The sequence below is a fragment of the Callorhinus ursinus genome, unplaced genomic scaffold (genome assembly GCF_003265705.2).
Source record: "Callorhinus ursinus isolate GAN/ISIS: 27379988/994484 unplaced genomic scaffold, GSC_fseal_2.0 scaffold30, whole genome shotgun sequence".
NCBI classification, from domain to species: Eukaryota; Metazoa; Chordata; class Mammalia; order Carnivora; family Otariidae; genus Callorhinus; species Callorhinus ursinus.
In genome coordinates this window covers 19,831,026-19,843,855 of record NW_027397092.1, presented here as the reverse complement: position 1 = coordinate 19,843,855, position 12,830 = coordinate 19,831,026, and the positions used below count along the sequence as shown (strand labels likewise).

The 12,830-nt window shown below is 41.4% G+C and overlaps 1 protein-coding gene across 4 annotated transcripts in view; it reads right to left on the bottom strand.

The window, feature by feature from the left end:
* The window catches only part of SMAD5 (SMAD family member 5), a 57,928-nt gene extending 45,488 nt beyond the window's left edge, over nucleotides 1-12,440 (bottom strand). Inside the window, exons 1-2 of one of the 4 annotated variants that reach the window (XM_025860854.2) lie at nucleotides 12,312-12,440; nucleotides 11,269-11,487 (exon numbers count right to left, since the gene is read on the bottom strand). The gene's annotated coding sequence lies outside the window, so the exon portion shown is untranslated. Of the gene's footprint in view, nucleotides 1-10,525; nucleotides 10,584-11,268; nucleotides 11,488-11,762; nucleotides 11,879-12,311 lie in introns of those variants that run through there. The other 3 variants (XM_025860853.2, XM_025860856.2, XM_073878519.1) reach the window with 3 other exon arrangements.
* Between the last annotated feature and the right edge of the window lie 390 nt (nucleotides 12,441-12,830).

The window sequence follows — 12,830 nt, the reverse complement described above, 5'->3', positions numbered from 1 at the left end:
AAGGGTGTACAAAGTGCTAAAAGAAATTCAGGGGATGGCCCTTTGGGCAAGGGAGGAGGGGGAGAGACAAGATGGGTGAAGCAGCTTTATCATAGGCATAAAAGCGATTGTGGGTAAAGACACAAAATCTGAGTTTTTATCTACCAGGGTGAGAAAATACTAAATTCAGTTTGCGAGAACATAGGCGGTAGAATTAAACTGGCTGGAAATATACAATAAGGCTAATCTATACAGGGATAATAATATATGCATTGTAACACATAAAAACACCAGACTTGAAGTCTAATCACATTTTGTATCTAACATTTACACCTAACTTTATTTTTTCTATTTTATATAATAAATATCAGTTCTGAGAATTAAATGAGATAAACACTTAATGCCTGGCATGGTGCGTACTCTGTACTGTAGTTACTACTGTTGTAATAATCATGAACATCTTGCTATCAGGCCAAGGGTTTTAAAAAATATAGCTGAGCTACTTTATTTCAACAAATATACAAAGCCATCTACATAAATGGTACCATTACTGTGTTAAACTTGAAGAAAGAACAAGCAGCAAATTAACTATCAGTGCTTATCGCTTAAAATTTTTCTTCACATTATCATCCTTCTGCCCTCAAGACTGTAGGTCTGAAGAGTGTTCCAATATTACTCCAGGACTGTCATTCAAGCCAGATACCCATCCTGAAAGTTCTGATACTCGTGTTTGTTTCATCTTCCCAAAGGTTGTAAATGGGAGAAATGACAGCAACATAAACACAAAGACAAGAGTGTATGCCCACGCAATGACAACTACATCACAACTATCACCTGGCCAAAACCAACACTCAAATACCACTGAATGTAAGACAGATTCCACTTTCAGAGATGTTCTAAGGTGAAAAAACTGTAACTACAACTTAGAAGAAATAAGGAAATAATGCAGCTTTTTCTTTTGTCCTCCCCAAAGCCCCTTCTCATGCTCCCCATCACTTCCCACCAGTTATCTGTTGCCCTCCTTTCTCTTTTGTTCTTATTTGACTCTTCTTTTCTGCCTCCTCTTTCTTCATTCCGCATAGCTTCTCCCACATTCTTCACTGCTTCCCTCTGTGCTCTCCTCTAAGTAGAAAGGAAAATGCATTTGACAATCCAGATATGTGAGACAGTGCCCTACATGAAAACCTGGCTTCCAAGCAGATTCTATTTGTGCCTCTGCCAGCCTCATCCTGGGCCATCTCACACACTGCCATTTGCAGCCCAGTTATTTTTTTCTTCAGCAATCTTATTAACAAGCATGTAATCTTTTCACCTTCTCCCCCTCACCCCCTGTTTTCCAGTTATATTGGGATAATCCTGAAGCTATCCTAAAATACACCACTGGGAATAATACATATTTGTTATTTTTTGAAGGTGATACATTTAATTCCTAAGAAAACAAGGACACTTCAAGGAACTTAACAGAGAATTATTTTCTTTTGCAATAAACATCCCTAAAAAGCTATTTAGAACATGTAACATTTATTTAACATTTTTCACATTTTAGTACTTAAGTATAAAAAGCCTTATTTCAATAGCATAATCAGGGACAGAAAACAAAGTATGTTTTCTCTTTTTTTGCTCTTACTAGGGCCATACTAAACCAACCTTTTACAATTCTAAGTGTCAAAATGAGCCTTTTCCTTAAAAGCCACATCTTGTTACAGTAATGCAGAGTGGGCTACCCAAGTTAATAAAACAAAAAATAGAAACTAACCTGAACATGCCCAAGACACCTTTCAGGGAATTTCTATTTCTAGCTTTAAAACCAGAGAAGCCCCCAAAACCTAAAATCCCATTGGGGAATACACAGGACAACCTGTGTAAAGTGAGCCAGTTAATTCTCACCAATATTGCAGTTTGAGTGAATATAATTAAGTCTAGTGAGCAAACACTCTGAAACTGAGATTTAGGGAGATCATAAATATAAGAGAAAGGAAGAGGAATTATCCCAATATAACTGGAAAATAGGGGGTGAGGGGGAGAAGGTGAAAAGATTACATACTTGTTAATAAGATTGCTGAAGAAAAAAATAACTGAGTTGCAAATGACTAGTGACAGACAAAGTGGAAGGCTTAGCCAGTATACAAAAAAACAGAGCTCTGCCTAGCTCACAGTCCTTCCCCCCAACCATAGGCACTGCACTAAGGTGAAGAAAAGCCTTAAGGATGAGGTGTGGAAAACCGCTCATCATTTTGGCACAAATTTTGGGAACAATTATCACAAGATCAAAATAGGAATATGACAATCTATAATTCACAATACAGTTGGTTATAAAGGACAAGAATAAGGAAAAGTGTCATTAAGCCAAATGAGGCAAGAAGACACTTAGCCAGTCTGTGAAACAAAAGGGAAAGGCACCACCACAGAAGGGATGCCAAACAGGGAAGAATGAATATGAGGCTAGAGTCAGGCTGCTAGAAGAAACCCTATGTGCAGTGCAGTTTTAAGCAGAAAGGTATGTTCTAAGAGGAATTCTGAAAAGTCAGAAATAACCAAGGAAGAGACTTAATTCGGGGGGAGGGGGGCAGAGAAGGTAGAGGGAAAACACAGTAGAAATCCAACTATGATGGAAAGACACACCAGTACAGGGGTACAAAGACCATTACCGCAATGGCAGTAGAGACAGAAAATGATGAGATGTGATGGGCATTACAAATAAACAATCAATAGGACTTGGTGACCACCCACAAGAGAAACAAGGGCAAGCAAGAGAGGGAAAGGTTTAAAAGCTAAAAAGACATCACTTACCTAAAAAAAGGCAATTCTAGTTATAGCCAAGACGAGGCAAGAAGCATTGGTGAAGGGCTGGCTTTAAGGGAGTAAAAGCACTGATACGCCTCCAAGGAGATGTGAAATTAAAGCTCAAGACAGAATATGTAGATTTGGAGGATCATATGACTAGAAGTGAGGTGAATCTATGACAATAGATGTTTCATTTATTCACAATTTATTGGGTCTAATAAGCCAGGAACTTGGCCTGAAAAAAACACTATCTGTAATCTCAAAGATCTTAAAAGAATAACGGAAAAAAGAGAAGGTGCTACAAAGAACTTCTTATGCTAGTTTAGCACATCACTTAATTTTCTTTCCTTATGATAACCAACAAAGATGGGGCATTAAAATAGAGTGAAAAAAAAAGGGGTGCCTGGGTGGCTCAGTCGGTTAAGCATCCGACTCTTGATTTCCGCTCAGGTCATGATCTCAGGGTCATGAGATCGAATGAACCCTGTGTTGGGCTCCATCCTGGAGCCTGCTTCAGATTCTCTCTCCCTCTGCGCCCTGCCCCCCACTAGCTCATGTGTGCTCTCTCTCAAAATAAAAAATAATAATAATTAAATTAAAAAGAGCAAAATACATATACAGCAAGCACAGAAGGCCAGTAATTGAGCAGGCAGGAATGCGTGCTACTTCTTACGTCAGAACCTGGAGGTACTTAAGAATATAACTATGAACCTACTGTCTGCTATCACCTTGGCCTTTTATAGTCTACCTCTGGTTTATGAAGACCTGACTATATATCCCTCTCAATTAAAATATTTTGTCATTTCTTAGAGAAATGACCTCAGAGCTAGAAAGAAAACCAGGATAACAATAAGACCAAGAGATCCTTGTGTGTTAAGTTCCCTGAAACTCTTTCGAGAAACTGCAAACTATCCATTAGACAATAATGCAGAGTACTTAACAAATACAAAGAAAAGCAGTGCTATCTAGCTATAAATGAAAACAATGTAAAATTAAGAAACATTATACATTACAAAAGGATCTAACACATTACAAAACACAGACACACACACACACAAATTCTATTTCAGCTCAAGCATCCCTTCTCCAGGGAAGCCTTCCTAGACGCTGCCGTGTAGATAAAATCCCTTTATTATATACTCTTTTTTTTTTTAAAGATTTTATTTCTTTATTTGACAGAGAGAGAGAGAGAGAGAGAGAGAGCACAAGTAGGCAGAGTGGCAGGCAGAGGGAGAGGGAGAAGCAGGCTCTCCACCGAGCAGGGAGCCCGATGCGGGGCTCGATCCCAGGACCCCAGGATCATGACCTGAGCTGAAGGCAGCCGCTTAACCGACTGAGCCACCCAGGCGCCCCCTATTATATATTCTTAATGCATGCATCACATACCTCTACTTTGTAGCACTTAACATACCTAAATTTTTTACATTTAACTGTCCAGCCCCGAAAGAGTGCAAATTCTGCAAGACCATAAATGAGAGGAACCATATCTATTTTCACTTATTGCTATAAGCCCTGTGATACATATGCTCAAGAAATATTTGTTTTAATTAATGAAAGAGAATGTACTAAAAAGCTTTTGAAAGGATCTTAGCTGAAGGGTTGGGGTACTTCTCACTTTCTGCCTCATACAATTCAGTACTTCTTAAAACAAATGTATTTCTTGTATAGTCAGGGGAAAAAACAAATTTCAAACCAAAGTCCAGCTGCACTTCAGCCATATTAAAATTCTTACTAAAGAGGGGATTTACATTTCAAGAGACATTCGTATTTCAAAAGAATTCTCTCTACTTTATTAGGATTATACAAATTTGGAGGCTGAAATTTAAGAAAAATCAATGAGAAACTAGGGGCAAACACCTTCTGCTCCCAATTCATCTTTCAAAAGCATTTATCTTCCTATACTGGAATGTCTTTTGTACCTCAGAGATTTTACAAATGCCATCCTCTGCCTGAGCCACTTTCCTCAAGCCTCAACCACCAATTTCCAAGCTCTCTCATCATTCAAACTTCAGCTTCAGCTGTCATCCCAGAGACCTTCCCTGATCACCCATAATCCTATATAAAGTAGATTTTCCCCAATCCCTAATCCAATACTGTGTTCATTTCCTTCACTCTATGAACCAATGTGTAATTATTTGACTTACTTGATTTTTTCTCTCCCACTAGAATGTAATCTTTAAGAAACAATACTAAGCATATTCAGAGAACTTGTTAAATTTATTCAAGTAATTCATTCAAAAGTATATTTTTTGAAGTAGCATTCTAGGACCTGGGAATACACACATAAATAAAGGGGACCAAAACCTTTATCCTCATGTGGCATTACATTCTAGTGGAGGGAGATAGAAAAAAAGACAAATAAGTGATTAGTATAGTTTGTTAGGTGAAAAGTGCTATGGAGAAAAATAAAGCAGAGGAAGGTAAACGGGAAGTGCTGTGGGAGAGGTGTGATTTTAAATAGGGTGGCTATGCTGGTCCTCACTTGAGTAAGCACCAACGGAGTCAAAACTTGAAGGAAATAGGAGCAAGCCAGGCAGATATCTGTGGAAAATCATGGCAGGCAAAGGCAACAGGCAATGTAAAGGTCCCAAGGTGGGAGCATGTCTGGGACACTCTGGGAACTGCAAGACCAGTATAGCCTTGAACAAGGAGGGGAAAATAAGAAATGGGGTTAAACAGGTAAGAGACCTGCATATAAGGGCACTGGCTGTAAGTCAAATGATGACCCATCTGAGAGCTCTCTGATGGAGACATGACAGTTTCTGACTAACACTATTAAAGAATTACTCTGGCTGATGTGCTGAGAATCAACAGCAAGGGTTTTAAAAGTGGGAGACCAATTCAGAGCTGCAGTCAGCTAGGTGAGAGATGATAATGGCTTAGACCAGAGTGATGGCAGTTGGGTGGTGAGAAGTAGACAACTTCACATACATTTCAGGGAATAGTAAGTTTCCTGATGGAAGAGATACGGGGAATGTGAGAACAGAAGAGTCAACAATGATTCCAAGGTGTCAGCACCTGACTACTGGAAGAACAGGATTTGCCATCAACTGATTTGGGAGAAGGCTGATAGCAAAGCTAAAGGAAGATCAGGTGTTACATTTTACATACATTAAATGTATGAATGAAATGTTATTAAGCTTTACCAGGCTTCCATTTCAAATGAAATCATATTAACATCAAAAACCCAAAGATCCTGTTCTTACCTCAAGCTACTTGAGTAGGACCTCTTAACCAACTCCCATAAAGACACACACAAACCACCTTCCACACTCACCCCCAGACACACTCACCCCCAGACACACACACACACACACACACACACACACACACACACGGCTCATGCCCAGACTTGACTTTTCAATTCACTGAAACAGCTCCCTCACTTTCTGCTCCAACACCTAACTGCTTCAATCCAAAATAAAAGGCAAGCAACCAATCCAAAAATCTCACCCAACACTGTTAGCCAAAACAGAACCTGCTGAGCATATCAACCCACACAAATAAATGCCCATATGGGTCACAACCCACCATAATCTCAGCCAAACCTGTAGAAAAGAATTATGGATAGAGATTCTAAAAAAAGAAATTTCTCATAACCATCTCACAAAATTCAGATTCATTAGATTTGAGATTAGGGCCCTACCTCCCACCATTTTAACAAAGAGTCCCAGATCTGCAGCAGGTTGGAGAACCAAAGCCCTTAGGATCACCTGCAATGGAAGAAAGTCACTTGCATATATATATGTATATAGACAATATATATATATCTTCAAGGGTAACATTTTTGTGGCTGGTGGGGGTAAAGCTTTAAAAAACATCCTTCCCGGGGCGCCTGGGTGGCTCAGTTGGTTAAGCAACTGCCTTCGGCTCAGGTCATGATCCTGGAGTCCTCGGATGGAGTCCCGCATCGGGCTCCCTGCTCAGCAGGGAGTCTGCTTCTCGCTCTGACCTTCCCCCCTCTCATGTGCTCTCTCTCTCTCTAATAAATAAATAGAATCTTAAAAAAAAAATCCTTCCCTATGGTTCTAATATCAATAGTAGTCACCAAGTATCAGCACCACTACTGTCAAACCAATCCCGGATCCAGACATACAATTATTAAAACATGTAAGCCATATCCATGGCAGCAGGCAGAGAAGAGAAACCAGGAGCAAGTTTGCCTACAAGCCTGCCTAGATTCAGAAATACCATTCTTTATGGGAACATCTATAAGGAAAAGGGGCTACAATTACATGGGCACCAAAACAACTTTCAGTAGAGAAACACTTCAATCTCCACTTCTCCCAATCATGGCTCTCAATTTCCAAAGATATCAAAAGTTCTCATAGTGGATTTCAAAGCCATTCAGGAGCTGAACTCATGTTCCCTGACACTTCTCACAGAATAATCTTACATAGTCTCTCTTTGTGCCCACACAAGTCTCTCTTTTTTTATCTCCCACATCCAGACTTTTGTTTCCCAGTTTTTAATCACTCTTTAAACTTCACCTGCTCCTCTAAGTCCTCTAATTAAGCAGAGCCTGATCTAGATGTATACTCACCCCCACAGAGCCTGCAAGATTTCCTATATTACTACCAGATGTGTTGGAGTATACTTGTACAGGCTTGTAGGCACAGGAATAGACACAGAGCTGGTCAATCATTATAGTGCTTTCCTTTAAATTATAAAATCGTCAAGGGCAGATACCAAATCATTACACTATAAAGTGGTCTCAGGAGCACAAAGCACTAACCCGTGTACACGATGCTTTAGGAAGATGTTCTCAAGATACCTCATGTGCACCCCAGAATTCAAGTCACATAGAAGAAAAGGGAGCAAATATGGCTCTGGGTACCTTTTTGCCTCCTGTTGTCACTCATTTATACACTTCCACCTCAAAAAAGTGGAAATAGTCAGTGAGTTAAGCAGGCACTCGCTTAAGTGGGCACAGAGATGTAAATAAGGGGAAAAATAAGACTAGCTTTGAAATATTTCTGTAGTACCCCCATTCCTGGGAACATACAAACCAGAATAACTAGATCTCAAGTTATACAGCCTACCAGATAGGATGCAAGACATATCCTAACACATCATGAAAACAGAACTGAACAAAACAAAACTTGCCTTGAAAGCACCAGTCATATTCTGAGATCATAGTTAAATTTGAAAAGTGTAAGACACTTCTCAGAACCCCAGGTGCTACGCTCAGAGAAAGGTGGGATGGTGACACCAGTTTTTTTCTTACTGTTATTTTCAGCAATAACAAAAGATACACAGAAATCAAAAGGAAAAGTCTAGTTAGAATCTCATAACACATCAAACCATTGTCAAATTTTCATAGAGCATACTAGTCTGTAAACTGTATATACATTATAGACAGAGACTGGCATACCACAGAATTCAAGAGCAAAATCTGTTTACAAAATGTACTTTAACACTAGCTTCTAAAAGTCAATTACAATTATAGTACTGCCCATATAGAACTGTCTAATAAAGAATTCTTTCTGGGGCGCCTGGGTGGCTCAGATGGTTGAGCGTCTGCCTTCGGGTCAGGTCATGATCCCAGGGTCCTGGGATCGAGTCCCGCATCGGGCTCCCTGCTCGGCGGGGAGCCTGCTTCTCCCTCTCCTCTGCGCCTCTCTCTCTCTCTCTCTCTCTCTCTGACTCTCATGAATAAATAAATAAAACATTAAAAAAAAAAAGAATTCTTTCTTCTAAAATACTATCACAACTAAGTTAGGGAATACTACAATAAAAGCAGAAAGAAAAGTCACTGAAACCACCTCTCTACTATGATAGGGCCAAAATTTTCTCACCTAGCTGCCCAAAGCAAAACAAAAGAAAAAAACAAAAACAAAACAAACAAAAAAACCACCAAAACTAAAAAGTTAGGAACTAGATGACTATTTCTGAAAAACCTACTATGTAATTATACCATCTTCTCAAACTTGTAAAACAGTAAAATTTTAGAATATGAAGGTGACATATGAAAATGGGAGATGTCCTAACAATCTAAATCTTAACAATTCTTCAAAAAGAACTGTACATCTTAAACTTCCAACTAGTAAACATACCTCTCAGATTCACAGTTCTAGACAATGGCAATAAACTGGATAATCTAGCACTAAAAATTCCAGTTCTATTATTCTATTAGCTTTGGAAGAATAAAAACAAGGTATGAGAACATGGACAGGCTTCCTGGGGTCGTGCATCATCTCTTTTGGTGGGAAAGCACTCTACCTCTGTGCAGCCTTCATGAGTCCTATCCTTCCAGGTAACTCTCTTCTCCAGAATATTCGGACTGGTAGAGATAAAAATCATCTATCAGGCTGCGACTTCCTTTATAAAAGGAAATTTTCTTCACCGTCTTTGACCTTATGAGTAAAAGACCTTATGAGTAGACCAGCTAATCCACTGGATATAAGGCAGTGGCAACATCTGAAGAAATAAACTATTTTGGCTTCTTCTTTGTGGTTAGTATGAAACACACACACACACACACACACACACACACACGAGATAAGGCAGTGGCAACATCTGAAGAAATAAACTATTTTGGTTTCTTCTTTGTGGTTAGTATGAAACACACACACACGAGAGAGGGAACACGGTTGCTCCAGAAGAAAACAGTGCAGAATGATAAACCAAAGGAATAAAGGTGGCTATATCTTAAAGTATACTCAAAGCAGGCTCTGAAATTCACCCAAATGTGTGGCTCAGTGCCTAAACCAACATATACATCTGGTAATAATAAACACTGATAAGTCATAAACAAAAAGGGCTTTCTTAATTCAAAAACTCTAGAAACTACTGGTAACATTAAAATTTACATAAAATACTATCAAACAATATGTGTGAAACAGATTTTTTTTAGATAGTATTTGTATTTCAACTGAAATTACTAAGATGAAAAACTGGTATTTTACTGCCTAGTCTTCAAAACACTAGGAAGCCAGTATCTTTGATTTGACCAAGTCACAAATCTGTTTTCAGTAGACAGAGAAAACATATTGCCTCTGTTTAAGGCAAAGGACAAAAAAGATCATCACTGCAAATCATAATGTTTGGGTTCATGATGAAAACAGGAAACAGGCTGCCCAGGTATAATTATGGTTATAGTGTAATGTGCCTTCAGGTTCAGCCAAGAATTAAAACGCAGTGAAGAAAGAGTAAGCAGAATTTACTTGCCTCTACCTTGCTGTAGAAGGGAACTTTTAATAATACTTCCAGCAACATGTTACATAACCAACAGTAAACAACAATGTGATTCAAACCTCATTAGTAACAACATTCTGCCACTGTGTCCCACTGAAATTAATAGCTGACTTTGCCAGGGGGAAAAGAAATGCAACACATATCAATCTACCCATTTCTGTGGCGCCTACCTAGGTGAACCAGACAAGTAGATAATACCACCAAATCTGCACAGAATCTACAAAAATATTTTATTCTTCTCTTTTCCCCAGTTCACTGCTGGCTTTCCTCCTTTTTACCAGACTGTATCATATGGATGCATTTAAAATCTAAGAGGAAAGCGAACTGAGGAGGTTCACCTAACTTTTACTGTCTATTTTAGCTATTTCAGATCCAAAAGAAATGGAAGGATAAATGATGAGTGAATTTTTCTAACCAAGATACACAGTAACATTTATGCAATAAAAACAGCTATGTGAAAAAGGCATGCTGACTGAGGGATCCGCAATATAGAGGGAAAGAAAGGGGAATGTAACCACGCAATCAAAAATTAAATTTTAAAAACCTAAAAGGTATTATGTACCACCTTTGTGAAGGTTAAATTTTGTTAAATTGTCTCTTATGAGTTGTTCCCTATTCTTGCAATCCCAGGGTTCACTGCACAGGGAAAAAACAGCTACCAAAGGAGTGTAAAAAAAAAAAGAATTTGTACAAATTTGTAAATAATCCCTTACTTACTAAATTTGGAACACACAAATTTCCTAAGAGTATTCTGATCAATACGTGTGAAACTGTCACATTGTGTCTAGGTATTGTTTTCCTTACAACAGCCACTACCAGAGTGACATCTAGCAGAAACTTTCCCCTACTTGCAATGTCACTAAATTTAATAGGACTAAGGTTTTTGAGCCTTTTAGGTTTCAAATTAAAATTCAAAACTCACTCTGGGCAATTCGGGTACTCTAAGGAAATGCAAGTACTCTGGTTTTTAAGAACTTAAATTGAATTTTTAAAACAGCAACTCAAGCACCCTTTCCTCTCAACTTCTGTGAAGCCAAGCCACAACCTCCACCTACCCAGCCTTTGTTGCTAGATAAGAACACTTTTGGTAGTGCTAGGCAACACGCATGATGTGACAAACCCAGCCAGACTTCAAAACTTTTTCCACAGAAAGATAAGGTAAACAAGATATACTTAGCACCACACCCATTTAAACGCACAAGCAGCCAGGAATGTTTTTCACCCCCTTCTAGACCTCCAGCTGGTCAGGAAACAATGTCTCTGCAATCAAGATAGTGATCTGGCCCAGGGTGTTCAGGCATTCCTCACCTCCAGGATGGCCTACAGCTCCATTCTTCAATGCCATCAAAACCAGAATTGGAACATTTGTTAGGAATCGGGCACACGTCCAAATACCCGGGCTATCCTCGCCCCAGTTCTTTTTGCAACCGAAATCCGTTTTTGGCTACTGAGCATGCTCCAACTTAAGACAGGCGCCACATGGGAGTTTTCAAAGCTTAGGCTCCAAACTCCACGTAATAACAGCAGCTGAAAGGGGAAGAGAGGGAAAAGGGAGGGGGAAGGGGAGAGACCGGAATATGAATTTGAGTACTGATACTAAAGTGAAAGACCGGGCAGAGACCCAATATGATGAAGGCAAACAGGGACGGCTTGGCATTCTCCTTGCACCAATGCATAAGTTTACAAGAAAGAACAAGAAATCTTTGCAATGGTGAAAACTAGCACGGCAAGTGGCAGAAACCAGGTCTAACTACCAGCTGAGTGCAGTAGCAAGGCACAAGTGCCCAGAGTGTAATTCCCACCGATAAGCGTGGATCCTTATCTCTGAAACACAAAGCGACGGCGGCACGGATTCATCAAGCCACTGGACAGCTTTGCAGGGTAGCAGATCAGACGGCTCGACCCAGCACGGCGATCCTACCTGGGGTGTGACTGAGGGTGGTGCTTAGATGAGGTACAACAAACCGCTCCTCTCGACCCAAGCGGGGCCGGGAATCTCCCCCACCCCCACCCCCCCCCACCCCCGCCCCGAGGGCGTCCGGAGCGCCTCCCTCCACAGTCCGGGCGGCAACGGCAGCGCAGGGACCAAGGCCAGCCTCGGGACGCCCCCGGCCGCAGTAAGGCCTCCGCAGCCGGACGGGACGCCCCATCCTCGGCCGCTCGAACCTCTGCAGGCCGGGACTCGGCCTACCTCCCGCCCCGCAGGCCCGGGCGGTTTCCGTTCCGCCCGCGGCCCAACGCCCCCGACTCGGCCCGACTCCAGCCACTGGGGCCTGAGGGCGAGCCGCGTCCCGGAGGAAGCTGCAGCCCCCGGCCCGGCTCGCCCGCCCCGGGGCCCCACACTCACTCACCCGCCGGCTGGACACACTCCCCCGGCGCCGTCGCTGCGCTTCCCCTCAGTGCAACTTTATTAGCAGCTTGGCCGCGGGACACGCGCACGGCGCCCGCTCGCCCAGGACCCGGATGAGGGAGGGAAGGAGCCGGGGAGGACGCTGCCGGAGTCCGCGCATGCGCGCGAGAGGCCGAGTGACCGCTGCGGAGCCGGTGGGAAGGAAGCCCTGGCGCTTGGCTCCGTGTGGCCAAGCCTAGCTTCCGATTTGCCAGAGGCACTTGTGGCAATGGCCAGGCCCAGGCGTGGGAGTCGGTGAGCTCCCACCGCCACGATGGCCACTAGTAGTGTCCACTAACCAAAGCAACCCACGTTGTAAGAAAATAAAACTATCGCCCTTGATAGGGACCACTGCACATTTTCTCAATCATATAAAAACTGTAGAAAAATCTTCAGACACAAGTTTGCTACTTTTACTGATTTTTTGGGGGTAACTATATAACTCTGAGAGAATCCTCTCTTTATGAAAACTCACTTCAAA